Source organism: Hermetia illucens, chromosome 3 (genome assembly GCF_905115235.1).
Source record: "Hermetia illucens chromosome 3, iHerIll2.2.curated.20191125, whole genome shotgun sequence".
Taxonomy (NCBI): Eukaryota; Metazoa; Arthropoda; class Insecta; order Diptera; family Stratiomyidae; genus Hermetia; species Hermetia illucens.
The window spans coordinates 51,107,057-51,123,146 of record NC_051851.1 but is presented as its reverse complement, the minus strand read 5'-3'; the positions used below and the strand labels follow the sequence as shown (position 1 = coordinate 51,123,146).

The following is a 16,090-nucleotide window of genomic DNA, read 5'->3' as shown; positions in this document are numbered from 1 at the left end:
AGTTGCAAGAGAGGGAAAAAAACGACTTGAAACTCTCAACACCGCGTGGCCATAACAACAAAATACCAGGCTCCAAAGAAAAGATCATAAAATTATAGATCGTTACCAAGCCCATTTGAGATTGGTTAACGCGCTCAACATTAAATAAAAAACTGAAGTAGAAATTCTATGTTGTACAATATCTGTACCGCGGTACCTCTGTGGAGCCTGGGACTATATACATATATTCGTGTGTATGGAAGGAGCAGTTCCAGTGATGATCTCATCACGTACATCATCGGCGCATCATCATCAGCACCGCCATGATCATCATCATCCACATGATCAACGTTTAGATAACAAGAATGAAAATCAAGTGTGTCGTCTCTTTTATATTCCTATACTGACTTTAACCCAGGGGGTACCTACCATTTGCGATTTGTTGGTAACATCATCGGCCGGCAAACAACGGCGGCACTAACAAAAACAACTTAGAAGAGTAGTAATCAAACCTGACATGGTTCAAAAAACCATCTGAGCCTCTTTTTTCAATTGTATTCTTCATGTATGTGTGAGCACCTTAATTTATGTCAATTAACCATATACGGGCTGCCGGGGCACAATCGAATGCATAACAGAGTATTCAGCGCTGAGTGGAAGAAAAAGTTTATGGTATTCTTATTCCTCCTTTTGAATATATCCATATGAGTCTAATGCATAGTGTGTATTTTACTTTGTGGAAAATGCGGGCTGCAACAATTACGGCAGCAGAGTGTGGGATACCTTATTGAAGCTGATTACTCTCGATTTGAGATCTACACAAATTCTTCCCTAACCGTGGTATATTGTATGATGAGATCGAGTGTTCCACGCTGATCCTTATGAACTAACTGCACCATCATTTAACGTAGGATAATTCATGATTATGTGGAACCTACGGAAAATACAGATCACATTCTTCCAACAAAAAAGGTTGAATAAAATATCAAGTCTGCGTGCAATGTGTTCTCTTACTTCTTGTCCACCCATGGAAAGTTCGTTGACAACATGCTAGCAAATAGCGCCTCTTTGCAACCTCATGGCTTATATATCTACTATCTGTCGAACAATCTATCATGTGTGGCCGTTCCCCGCTCATCACATGAATACATGCTTCATCTATGTAGTTGAAACCACTTGTTATATCTTTTCTGGCAGTTTATGAGTTTGTGCTCATCTTTTTACCGCTACCATATACACATTTATACACGAACTATGCCGTTAAGTAAAAGGTTAATTAATTCCAATTAAAATTGACGATCATATTAATAAAGAAACATTTCACACCAACAACAGAAGCAGCAGCTAGAGGCGATCTGAATCGAGAATTCTCCCGACATCAGGGCTTCAAGATGGGTTGATGTCATCGTTTTAAATGCATGCCCGCACGCCAAATGCGCCTAAACTATATAGGAAAGCTAATATCGTATGCATCTACTATTCTATTTTGACAATGACAAATAATGCGCTTTATCACACCATTTAGAATCCACTAACTGATAGTTTCTAGATTCAAAGAAACACAACAGTACCTGGGCCTATTTTTCACTTTAGGAGGCCGACTTCTATCTTATTGTGTGATGTCTGAAGTACGTGGTCTGTAGAATAGCGAACAAATAGCCGCTAGTCAGTATCCCGTCCACATTGTTAAGAATATTAAATTAGGGGGCGGTATTTTGTAATCAGTTGCAACTTTGCGAGGTGTTAAAATGTGCGGTAGGTGATTGAGGACCAGGCCACAGCCAGAAGAGAAATACAGCGAGGTTATTTTAAAATCAGCAGCTGATTGATAGCCATTTGAAATCAGCCAACACTCACGAAATATGATATATTATCTATTTTCTGGGCTTTCACGTTCAATGCGCTTCAATTGACTGAAATTGACAGAAGTGTTGATAATTTAACGATTGGAAGTGCTTGTTCGAAGGCAATTCTAGCAGGTAAATGTGGGGAATTTCAAAGCATTGGTTCAATGCCAGATTTTTAGTATAGAATGATTTATTTCTAAAAGTAGTAACTTGTTGATGATAAACTTAATAGGTTTTTTTTGAGAAATGTCAGAATTTTGTTTTTGTTAGAGAATTATAAAGCCAAACCGCAAAATTATAGATAAAATTAAAAAGCCTTGATTCCTCTCCATAAATTAACTAAAAGATGACGGCAGAGGTTATTTGGGTCCCTTGGTAGAGTATTTTTCTTTCTTTATTATTTATAACCCAGTCAGATTTAATCCTACAATGATTAAATACCCATTTTATAGATGTTTCTTGAATCACGAATTTCATAAATGCGTTTATTTTCGAGATCCATTCGTTTCATTGAGCTAGAAATGCTTTTCCAGGTTCAGTACATCTACCGAAACTGTGGCAGAACTTATCTTGATTCCTTTAAGAGCAAGATACGTCTGAATTCATTTGCCTTTTTCTGATCAATATATTGATACATCCAGAGATTAGAACATTTGATTTATAATTTCTAGACGATAGAAATTGTGGAAATTTGAGTGAAATGCCAAATTTGTAGTTCATTCATCGCAAGCAAAAAAGGGATCAAGTGATGAGATAGAAATTTTGTCTATTCAATAATTTGGTCGCACAGTAGACGACTTAGTTATTTTTTCAAGGAGCAGGAGAATGAATCTGCGCGATGACTTTTCGGCACTTTACTGTGTAACGTTTAGCTCCTTTCGTGTGGATAAAAGTCAACTTTGTGATGACCATCTGAACGTTCCAGGTTCATTACAAATCCTATTTTTGAGGATACTTCATGCCACCAATCTATTCTAGTTTGCCCGACAATGAGGATCTGTAGAACCACACTGTTATATTCATTGGAGAACTGAAACTAAGTGGCTCCATCGTTGCCTTGAAGTTTGCCGGCCAAGAGGGAGACGCGAGTTACACTTTTTTTTATATAGGAGGCAATTATGTGTCCCCTTTCGTGCTATCTGCGCATATTCTTTGTCAAATGGTATCGTCTGGGTGGCTTAGTAATTAGAGCACCAGGCTGTCACGGAAGTTCGTAGCTAGCTGTCAAATAACAGTCGACTCAGCTGTGATTGATGTCTTGGATATAGCGGTCTAATATTTTTCGAGGAATAGATCCAAAATTTGATTGTTTCGCCGTCGATTATCATAAAAGAATAACCATTTGATTTGAGTAAAGTTTCGTTGTTTTGTGTCATAAGGAATGAATGAAATTTTCTCTTCTGTAAGAGAGGAGTTGTAGGGATTTTTAATATCCACATGATTAGACCTATTCACAATTCACCACGAAAGGCTGAAACTATATTTTACGGAAAAATATAATTCAAATTGCCTAATGCAAGAAGTGTTGAACTTGGTAATATTATGGTATTACTGGTCAAATTCAGTTATTCTCTTAGCCATAGTAAGACGCAATTTAGCCCCATCGAGCTGGAATTCTGGCCTTCGATTCATCTTTTCTAATATAAGATGTTCGTAAATCGATTCTTATGATCTTTTAAAGTGCCTCAAATGTTTCAAATTTAGTTATGAACTGTCTGTTCTCAAAAAAGTGTTTCGTCGAGATTGAAAAATAGAAAATTCGAGTTTTTAGGGAAAAAATTGGTTTGGTTCTAGAACTTGCAAAAAGATTAGTAATATTACCTTATTATTACTATTTTTACCGGTAATACTAGCTAACTAATTGTGAATGCTCGCCATATCGCATTGCCATCCTCTTGTTCCAAAATCCTCAATAACAGAGCAAGCATGGGTTCGTAAAACGCCGAACAACTGCCCCCAAACTTCTCGATTTTACCAATTTCGATATCAAATCTCTCAATTCTTGGCAGCAGGTACATGTCATTTACGCAGATTTCTCTAAAGCATTGGATTCCGTCAACCACAGCATACTCTTTTCCAAGCTTACAGCCTTCACAATTTTCTCCTATCAATTACCACATGGCTCGCCTCCTTCCTTTTTAACCGGTCCTTCACAGTTCCTTTTAATGGTTGCTCATCTCGATCCTTCTTGCTACCTTTCGAACACTTCTTTACTAGTCCCTTGATTACTTATACCTTCGTTGAAAAAAACCTTCCCGAGGTAACCTCGTCTAAGATCAGAGGAGACTGGGCCGCTGCATATGAAATGCAAGGATAGTCTCCCTTCCTTCTCAAATTGACTACATATAGATAAAACTACCACTCAAAGGAACATCGTTTTTATTAGGGTTTCCTTGTCCTCTTTTTTGAAGGACAATAAAAATGCCTCGAGTTCTCTCACAAAGGTATTGCTTGTCGACAAAAATTCAAATTTTTCCATTCGGCTGCATGAACCCCTTGCAACTTCATCTTTAGAGTAGACTTGACTACCAAATATTGGCGTTCATCTCACCATTGTGGAGCCGAATGCTTAGCATGCTCTTTATTGTCAACGATGCTCAAGTGCTCTGGAACCCACGACAGGAATGGTACCTTCAGTCGACAAACTTTCAGAGGCAACTGCTGACAGTTCCACACCAACTGGTTGCTATTTAGTGTTGATAACGCTGCTTGACTGTGGAAGCAAATTGCAATGTTGCAGCCATTTTCATCGCAGACATCTTTCGACTGTCAATAAAATTGAATGTGAATACGAGTGGAAAAATTCCTGAATCCAATCCCCTTTTCATTACTGTCCGGGAGAAGATTATTATCTCTATAATCTCAAAAGATTAGCATCCGTTTGTCGGCCATTCTTCTATTTTGGCGACTACGACATAGTACGTCTTTTCAGCAAATTTGGAAATCATATGATCAACAGGCATCAAATTCACCTGATGTTTGCTCAAGATTTAGGTAAGCTTCGAGTGCCGTGGACGACGTGGGTCTCATCGCTCTAGTAATATTTAGGCAACCAAGTCTTTGGACTTGCTTCTGCAATTGCCCCTCGGCCACTAGACGATGCATGTATACCTCAGTACGGGCTTTAATATGGATGTGTGCATCCAAAGAGCCTGTTGTTTAGAAAGCCCCCTTAACTTGCCTATCTCAGTCCTACAGAACCAGAGCAAGCGTGTTCTCTATATGATTTTTCTGTATTAGTATGTAGTCGAGGTGCAATTCAAAAAATCGCGGGCGCCAAGCCTGCTCAATGCTCGAAGGTCAAGGGTGGACTTGCGCCGCTACCCTTTAGTTGGACCTAAAATAAGAATGTGAAAATCGAAATATACAACGAACTAATACCAAGTAACAAGTCAAATTTAATATGGAATCATTTAGAAAACCAGCTTCGTTCTTTTTTGAAAATTTGGGTGTTTAACTCAAAAAAGAGGAGTCCGTGGACTACAAAAGAGGAAGTAAGTTGCTTCCCAAGTATTCCGGTCCGCCACTAAGTGGGTGTGGACTCAGGACTCCCAGCATCCTCAACAAAGAAGAACCATAGAAACAAATGATATCGAATGTCTATGAAAGTTCAAGGCACGAAGAAAAACGTATTTATCGAAAACAAAGATTTAAGAAACAGCGTTATACATGGGGGATGGTGATAAACGGTGGAAATATTACTAACGGATTAACGAATTTAAGACAGGCTTTCAAACGTTGTCGACCGCTTGCAAGAACAAACAAGGGGAAATGATTACTTGTACTGAAATCCATGCGGCATCAATCTGTCACCAAGTTACCAAATGAACTTGGTGAGTGGCTGTTTCCAGAAGACAGCTTTATAAAATAAAGGGGATAATTCAGAAATTGAGAAAGAACAAAGGCAGCGGATCCTACTGATCTAGTCCCTTGGAAATTTATCATATCCCAAAGGAGACCATGACCCGAATGGCACTGTCAAGTCACGCATAACCGTTATGAAGAGCGTACCATATGAACATACGTGCAATATATTAATGTTATGAAATTATAACATCCTACTAAACTTATCTAGTGTACCTATTATTTCAAAATGTGTTATTTTTAACTGAATTTATTATAATGCAGCATACGATAAAATTCCAACCTATAATATCAAGGAATGTGCATTAAGGCCATAAAATTTAAAATAATGGCCAGCAAAGTGCAATAGATTCAAAATACATTTTCCCCAACTTCAGAGCAATAAATGAATGTTTATTATCTAAATTAAATAAATAATTTCTTACTTTAACGCTCCAATTGCACCAAACAAACTAATCAGAAAGTTACACCTCGCGCAAATATTAATAACAATAATTTACCCCTGGTTTGTTCCAAATTTTCAGTTGACACATTGGCTGGGTGCATTTCGCTTGATTTGTTTATGTTTTCAGATGAATTTTCCAAAATAGCAAAGCTGACATTCGCCTTTGCATACGTGCAAATGTTGGCTCATGCCACGATAGTGGCGTGGCGTTACAGCTTCACATCGTTCTGTGATGAATATAACACGTCATGGAACTTTATGAAGTGCAATAAATTGTGAAATTGTTTATGACCCTTTTTACAACACTTGACTGACTACTACTACTCCTTGCACTAGGCTCTCACTGACTTGTTGCTTTCAGCCAAGTTTTGAATGTTGGGATATTGGTCCACCACCGAGTCGATGGATAGGTGACTGATGCACGACATGGCTCGTCGCCATATTGTTCGAGGTTGTAATCTACTTACGTGCGTGTATGTCCCATGCATACCTGATGCATAAAGCATGATGCATTAAATGCATCGTTTGTTCTTCTTCTACCCAAAGAGACACGTTACAATTCAGAAATCCAATGAACAAATTTAATTTGTTGGCCTCCGAACGGAATTGCCCGCCTCCTCTCTTCCAACTTGCACAGATCAAATTTATGAATCATAATTCCTGTTAGGCCGGTCTTTGTACTCTGCGTTTATTGTTTATTTTATAACCACAAAGGTAGAAACAAAAATCTTTTGTTTATGCCCGAACAAAAAATAAACGTTTTTGTTGTTTAATGGCCTAGTAAACGTGGCCAATGTATGAGTTCGTCTAATTTAGATTGAAGATACGAATGAAACAGAAAGAGCAAGATGTCTTGAAAATCAATTACCCCGAAAGAGGTGTAGTTTTAGGAAGAAAATCTTTTCATCGGAATTTTCTTTGTTTATTTGAAAATGTGTGAAAATCAAGTGAAAGTGCTTTAACATTACGCACTCTTCGTTTTGTACTACAAAAGCATCCTCTCGCTCCTCCACTCGTCGTGGCGTTTATGGAAATTATTACAAAGAATAGGAAAACCATGAAAAGATGTATTTTCGGGAGAAGAAAAATGATTTTCGTTGTGTATATATGCATGATGAAACTTGCTATTTATTTGCATTTTACATATGAATTCGGCTACCTATGTCGCCCAGAAAATGTGTCAATTTAATGGTTTACAAGTCCTTTCTACTCCATATATTTTGAATGGTTACGAAAATATACCTCGGACAATATGTGTATAAATACAGACAATATATACCATAAAAGATTTTTGAAGAGGAAATACACAAGTTGGAAGATGCCATTTTCCCATTTACCGAGTTTCCCGTCACTCTTCACAAATTGAGGTATTCACACGGATTACTTTTGTTTGCGTTGTTTCATTTCGAGAGGGAATGTGGTCGCCAGATGTGGTTCGTGTCTTTGATTTATGAACATCAGACGAGCCGGAATGCAGACTTACATAGTAAAGCAATTCTTTTCTTTAGTCTTTTTTCGAACGATAGATAGGTGATATGTCTGCAAATTCAGAAATGGAAGGTATACGCTTTTCCAATGAAGCGAACGTAGGGGTATTTTTATTTATAAACTGTACTTGTCTTGAATGAATAATTGGGTAAAGATTGGCATCCTAAAAGCTTCCAAGTACGGAACAATACTCTCAATAGAAAATAGCCTTAGTTGAGAGTGGCAGCTTGTGTTTAATTTGTATGGATATTTACCCGCTCCACTTAAGGACAAGCGAGCTTACTATAAAAAAATTATTAATAGACATTTTTCGTGCAAAGGAAAAAAACAAAATTCCTGGTAATAGTTATTCACCTTTCCAAATTAAGCTAATTAGTAAGACTGCGCTAAAGTACTCATCATGCTAACAAATTCTAAGAAAATTTCAAGTATCTTTTCATTTTCCGCGCTAATAATAAACTTTCTTACCTATAGCGCCTGCCTAACATGTCAAAAACCATCACCAATTTTCTAGTTCATCTATAGAGAATTGGCTTCACAATTATTCCTGCAATTTTTTCACCTTCTGCATGGCTAGGAATATGTCATAAATCTTTTCATAAATGTTTACTCTGTCCGTCGTCAATACAAAAAGATCACACAATTATGTACGCATTTAAAGAAATTATTTTTTCAAATGACAAAAAAGTGAAAATTGTCACAGCCTATTACAAAATACCAAAGGAATATCTATCGACCACCTTTGATTTTTTTTTTCAAAATTTTCTGTTAGAAATGATATTTATATGTAGGTAAAAAAATTTTGGTATTCTTAGAAAAGTTTTGCGTCGAACATAATTGTTTAGCGGCGTTCGATTTTCAGTTTGTGGATGTCTAGGTTAATGGTCTATGAGTATTTTCTTTGGTGTCGCATTTATCCATCAAACATCATATTTAAATGGGGGTTCCAATGAACGGAATTCGAAGGCGATGCTAATAGGATCACTTGAATAATACATTGAATTTATGTGTTATCCCTAAGGAGGGTATTTTCTAGGCAATCATTCTTCAATATAGTTGTCAATTTTAAAATAGCAGACAAAACCAGGCCGATATAGAGTTTCTTGCTGGATGCATGCATTATAGATACATGTATGTATAAAGATACAACCCCGCATCTACGCTATGCGGCGCGAAACTACATTCAGCACAACCGCCACGACACTGCATGCCCTAAAGGTACGACCGTATCTACGCTACGGAATGCGACACTTCGTTCAGCACATCTACTGCGACGCGGCCCATATTTCACTAGTGCAGTAACTAATTGCAAACAACTACATTTTTGACATTTTAACAGGTGGACACAAACCAAAACCGAAAAATTTTAGCAGTCAACTGAATTCATTGAATGGAAATGACATGCGTTGTTGCAAAATATTCTCTGCCAGGCAACTCAATGTCGCCCCGCGTAGCGCCGCTCAAGTGTCTATTTCTGCCTACAAAATTATATAAAGATATTTTGACAGGCAGTGTAGCGCGTTGCTTCGTAGCCGTGCCTTTATTTGAATAAGGCGGCAAATAATTCCATGTTTTGATATTTTAACAGGTGAATACAAACCAAAACTGACAAAATCGTAGTAGTTCACTAAGCCCACTATGTGGAAAATACATGACGCTGCAAAATATTCACTGCCAGGCAACTTGGTCGCGTCGGGTCGCTCAGCGTCGCCCAAGTGTGTATTACTGCCTCCAAATTTATTTAAAGATAATTTGACAGCGCAGTTTATGGCTACGTCGCGCCGATCCGATCGTACCTTAAAAGTAACAACTCGGAACCCGGAAGCTTGGCACTTCAGATATGAAAGGTTTTGTCAATTTTTTGCGTATGAATATGTGAATGGAGTTCATAGAGCACATGTATTGAGCATGTCCGACAACCTCAATGTGAAACTGGCATTTTCTCTCTTAAGGTGCTGTTATTTCGTATGGAATGAACATATTTGACCTACTGTAATTTTGTTAATAATAGAAGGATTTTTACCAAATTTGTCAGTATTATGCTAAATATGGATTGCTTTCGGTTGGGCTGTATTTAAGAATGGCCCTTTAAAATTTATAACCATTTTCCAACCCCCATTCTCCTCCCCTTCCCAGATGTCAAAAATATAAATGCTTTGGAAAGTGCTGATCAAGATCTTTCATTTGGTACCCAACACCTTTAAATTTGTGCAAGAAAAATTCGCATGCATATGTGAAAAATGTAATTCACACATTTTACAAATTTAATGTCGATAGTTGTAACTAGGTCTGAGAAGAGTACGTATGATAGAAAAATAGACAGACAGAGAGACCGACAGACAGATAAATTTTAATGTTTTTTAACGCAAAACTTTAAAAATGGCATGCGATTACGTTCAGTTTACTAATTTATTGTAGGTACTTGATTTTGCATAAAACATAGAGTAAGTATTAATATTCGGGCTTGTGCAAAACTATGGAATCTGGTTATGGAAATCTGAGATTTAACTAAGCTCAGGATATTCAAGGAAGTTTCTCTATAATTTCGACTTGAGGTTCTGGTCGAAATCCTCATAGTTTAGCAGGTTTGCATAATGCTGGGGAAAAATTTACATAAGTGTATTTTCCTAATTAGTATGAAGTCTTGAAACGAGGACTAACTCTGATTTCCAAAAAAAAACAAACAAAAATCGTGTGGAGTTAGATGTGTTTAATTGCTGATTTTTATATTAAAGTGCGTTCTTTGGCATTCTTTAATCTATCTTAATCAATCCTTTTTGTTTTTGGCTATTTGAAGGAGTTTAATAAATGTGATTAGAAGTAGCTACCCCGGGGAAAGCTGCATAATCAGAAGTTATCAATGATGATCTTCTCGAACATAGTGGGAACGAGCTTTTAAAAGTTTCAGTTAATTTTTAACGTACTTCTTGTAATAGTATAACTACAACCTAATTAAATTCATGACAGTGTGAGTGTCGAATTGGTGTGACTTTCCACCACTTCCAGATCTCAGCTCTTCGGTTCGAATTCCACTTCGTCATGTGTGTTTGCGTTCTTCTTTGTGTTACCCCGCTGCTCTAGGCTTATCACTTGTTTCAATGAGAATCAAATAACATAAACAAAAATTACAATACGAAAAAATTAGTGTGTGGATGCTCTATGCTCCACAAAAGTATGAACAGGAGACATGTATTTGAATCCATAATGTTTTATATATTTTTGTATATTTAAAATCATGTTTTCATTTCAGAGGATTATAGTTTTGGTCATAAAAGTGTTCGTTAAAGAAGCGATTTATGTTTTTAAGATGTTGCAGTTATAGGGATTAGGTCAGTAATTCGAAGACCTTCGAACTTAAAAATAATCTCAATGTTCTATTTTTCATTTTGAGATCATTTTCTCCTGAATGAAAATTTGAGTATTTCAGTTTTCAAAAAAAAAAAAGAAGACAACATTTTTATCGTTCTATTCGGTAACAAAGAAACCATCTATCTTTTATCACAACCTGAAAATGGATTTCGCGCATGAGAAAAGATAAACGTGCATAATCAAACTGAATCTGCTAACTAATGCGTAAAAGTCCAAAGCTTAATCTTTGAATAATATATTAACTTGATGAAAGGACTATATACTATTCATTACAGAGAATTCGAAAAGAAAATTCCACAATATCAGCAACAATTCACATGATATTCAGTGTTGAAAGATGGTTTTGTGGAGTTTTAGTGGACGGCAATATTTCTCAGCCATTAAAAACCTTAACTATAGGCGACAACGAATCAATGGCTACATGGGCGCCATGAAAACACTTTTTTATCTTGACAACGATCGACAACATACTTTCATATGGAAGTCTACATAAATAAGAAATTACCAATTTTCGTTGGCATAGTTAAAAATGACCACGAGACACAAACGTCTCTTCTATAATAAATAAAAATGTAATTTGTCGTTGATAAATAATCACGCACATCTCAGTTCATTTCAGCGGAAGAAGGAAGAAGTAGAGCAACAGCAGATGAAAGAATGTGAAGTAGAGGAGGACACATGATTTTGTCGTGGTTAACAAGCTGTGAAAATCTTGGAAGAGTATTCATTAATAGTTTCATATATTTATGGAGGCAGTTGGGAAACGTTGTCTTACTATTTTGGAAATATAATAAATTTTTATAATTTCAAAATCACTTAAGTAGATTATGCTATATTTTCTAACCGAAGAGTATCTGTGAAGATTTAACGGTTGAATTTACAGATTTGTGAATTATAACTAACTATTCCAAATAAATCTCATTGCCTTAAATATGTGGTGATAATTGTAACCATGCTTCAAATTTGGGTCATTTTTTTGGACTGACATTATTTTTCGTTGTTTTTTCTTGAGGCACGTACTGATCAATCTATGAATGATCTTCATCTGAATATTTTTATAATATTAAGTTAAAGAGTTTGAGATTATCACATGAAAAACCATATAATCCAATCTTTTTGTGCAAAACATCTCATTTATATTATATTGTCTTTGTGAATTTGATGAAGAAAAGTTTGGAATGGAAAGATTGGTATTTTGATCAGCTATTTTTGGTTAACATTCTATTGATTTATAGGGGTGAAAATAGAACGAATGAATTCTTCACAATCTAAAATTCAACTAAAGTAGCAATAGTAGATATGCAAAGTAGTAACAGAAACGAGACTAGAGTGTTTGGTTATAACTTTGGAAACGTGTTTATAGCGAATAGGGAATAAATGACTGGAGCTATTTTGACCCCTCGAGTAAGAAAGAGAACGGATATTTCCGTAGATTCTGTAACTGCGTTTAAATTCAAGAATAATTAAAAATAGCACTTCTAATGTCCGAAAATACCTCGAACCAGAATTTTAATCAAGATTTGGTCAAAAAATGATTTATCATTTTCATCTTTTTTATTGTTCACCACCAATGTACAACTGCGAAGTGAAAATGAAAAATTATGAATTCTTCATAAATGAATTGAATATTCCTTTTCAAAAATTCACCTTCCATCATTTTTAGTAAAAAAATGCATTACCAGGTCATTTTTCAAATCCACTAGAAACGCAGAAAAAAGCTTTCATCGCATTTATAAAACAACATATGTCATAAATTTCAAAATTACATGTATATGTGTTTGTCTCGTACGACGTCATCCCCTCACCGATGTTCAGTTTCTCGTTTCCAATTTTCATAGTCATATTTAATTTTTCCCAGCATTTTATTCTTTTCACCTCAGCACCTCTGCACGAAAATTCCAATCTTTTTTCCACCTTATAGCATCAGATTTGAGAGGACTTCGATCAATTTATTTCAAACGAACGAAAGAAAAAACTTAAAGAAATTAAAACGTCCTGGTTTGTTTATAATAAAATAAATTATATTTGTGAAATTTCGAAATTCCTGTGAGTCTCTATCAATCTTCAATTTTGTGCTTTAGCTCAAGTAGTCAACGGTGGGGATATAATGCGATAAAGGCCATTGTATATCCAACACATTTTATCACGCACCAGCCAAGGTGTGCAAAGATAAAAATTCCAATGGGATCAACATTTTTCTGACTGCTGATCTCAAGATCACGTCAGAGAGATGAAAAACAAAAACAGAAAATGAAAACGGGATAAAAAAAAGATCATTTTAAATTGTTTGTTTCCCGAAGAATTTGTTTATTTGGGTTTTGGTTTCGCATCTCATTTTCTGCCTATGTGTATTACGAAGTGTCGGAACCAATTATTTATCGCGAAATGCCCACCTTTGTCTGAGAACGGAATCTGGATATGTTTCAAAGATTTTCTTACATAAATTTATTAAAATAATTAATTTGTTTTCTAAGGGACGCATGAAAAGAAAATGTGTTCAATGGGCAATCCCCATTGATTTTTTCCATGCAAATGACTTCTTCATTGCAGAAATAGACGTTTCTTGTGTTGGTTTTTGCAGAGATTATGGGGCACGTGTTTTAGTATGACTATTTTAATCATCTTATCCGAACTAAATCAGTTATACTAGCAATAAAAATCACACATACTACTACTCAGGAACGATCTAATTTAAAAAAAAAAAAGATTTTTTATAAAATGTGAACAATTTTTTGACGTCATTGTCAACTGAATACAATCAATTTTTTCACAAACTAAAATAATATAAATCGCGCGAGATATGTATTTGCCAGAATGTTTTTTTAATGATTTCATGTTATATTATTGAATTAAAATATAGCTCAGGAAAAATACTATTATGGTTGAAGATTTCCATGTGAAGAGAAATTAAGAGAGGAAGCATAAGAGAGATATTAAGAGTGAGGCGACATAAGTTGAACGCGGGTTTTCCAGTTTTTTTTTACAATGTAGCCCCATATAATTTAGCTGCTGAAGATACCTGTTGATCTAACTATAACTATTACATATTCGTGAAAATTATTTGCGTAGGACAAACCATTTATTTTGAAAATTTAAGAATGAGAATCCATTTATTTTTTAGAGGAGGAGAATAGTAAATGACTGTTTTGTTTATTCTGTCACTTTTAATGTTTTGAAATATCAGAATTTTATACATATGTATATATTACAGGAAAGAAGTTCGGTAAACAAATCCACGAGGATTTTTCATTTCAAATACATAAAAGCAGGGAGCTGTTTTTATTTTAATTTTGTAAGCTTCTTCCTTATTTATTGTTTTTTGATTATTTTCCTTTTTATTTTGTAGGTTTCTTAATTGTTATTTTTTAATAAATAGGAAAATTAAATTTAGAAAAAAGAACAGGATTTTTATAAGGTATTTTATAATGAAAATTATAAAAAAAACAGAATTCCGCGAAGTTGAAATAAGAGGCCGATGAATCCGGTGAGTTCGGCATTTCAGCTCCAAATCTAGTTTAGGCGATATTTCGGCCAAAAAAATATTAATACTGGTTTTTCAAAATACAAAAGGAATTTGTTTAGTGAATTATTTCCAAACTGGCAAAACAATAAACTGAGATTGCCGTTTGGACTTGTTAGATACAAAAATTCGTAGAAAATACTCGAGTTTCAAAAGAAAAAAAATCATTTTTCATCAAGCTCAAAAAACGATCGCACAAATTAGTGAATTAAAGTATGAATTGTAACATTAACGCTATTCCCTCTGACCTGATCTGACTATTTCATATCTCAAAAACCGCACTACTACTAGCCGTGGAGGCGCTTTCCCAGATTAGTGAGTTGAGAATGGGACACCTTTTGAACATATCTAAGATAGTATTCTGGTATTTCATGGTGTGGATAGCAGCTATACCTAAGAACATTTACTGAGGACATAGCAATCCTGCCGATTGATCTATTCCTTGAAATAGCACCGGAATAGTATACCTCATCTTCCTTTTGAATTTCAACCAAATTTTTCGAGAAAAAGCCCTGAAATCTACCAATATTCCAATATGGTTTGACAAAGGTATAAGGATTTATACAACAGTGAATGAACCCAATTTTCAACAAGTTCCACTCATATGAAGGAAAGGTTTATAGAATCCATAACCTTTAATAGAGATATAGTTGTTAGAAAAAATGTTCAAGGCCGCAGATCAGATTCCAATGTTTCGGCAGCAAATTCAATATCCGAAGGATGTCAGTAAATTTAAGCGGAACATTGATGTGCAAACCATGACATAAATATGCTGGTCGAGGGTGGTTCCGCGGCGAAGAAGCCGCATTAAAAATAAGCAAGAAAAAGACTAAGACCATGATGATCATTACACATTGAAGTATGTTTCCTGTTCACTCCTTAGTTAAGTATAGGGCATTCACACAGTTACACTTTGATTCAGCTTCACTATCATCACGCTTAACGCTTTGCAAATGATAAGCTTATAGCAGCAAGCATAAACACAAGCCAAACGCAGACACCTATGACGACTGGGATGGATCATATTGAAGGATTAGATTATTTTGCAAATAGGGTGGCAATTGTAAAGGACAGTAACTAGATAGGCATGGCTAACAGATCATAATATTGTTTGTTTCTTTGAGTTTTTTTGAAGTGTTGAGCAGAAAGTATCTATAGCGTCATTGGTAACGCCAAGATTAAATTCTGTTTTTAACTCCATGAATTAGCGATATGCACATTCCCATTTACTAGGATATATTCACTATTTAGTTTAAGGTGGTATTGAATTGATTATTCGGCTATTTGAGTGGCTTCTTATACCGTGTGTGATTTTGTTCGTGACCAATTTCCAGGTCATGAAAAGGTTGCTTGTTTCATTTGGGGTATGAAATGTCAACACTTGAGCCTTAAATAAAGGTTGCTAGCACCATAGTTTTTTCCTGTTTTATGTTAGAAAAACGTTTGGCGAAAATTTTGAAAAAGTGCCCAGGGCGGATTTATTGGTATTTATTGCAGTGAACTTCAGCGAAAGGGTCCTAGCGGGTGCAAGTTGACGCGCCTAGCCAGAAAGGTCTTATTGAAGGTGTAATAAGTGAC

At 35.6% G+C, this 16,090-nt stretch overlaps 1 protein-coding gene across 1 annotated transcript in view; it reads right to left on the bottom strand.

The window, feature by feature from the left end:
- The window catches only part of LOC119651209 (zinc finger protein 1), an 80,908-nt gene that overhangs the window by 45,169 nt on the left and 19,649 nt on the right, over positions 1-16,090 (bottom strand). The gene's annotated exons all lie outside the window — the stretch shown is intronic.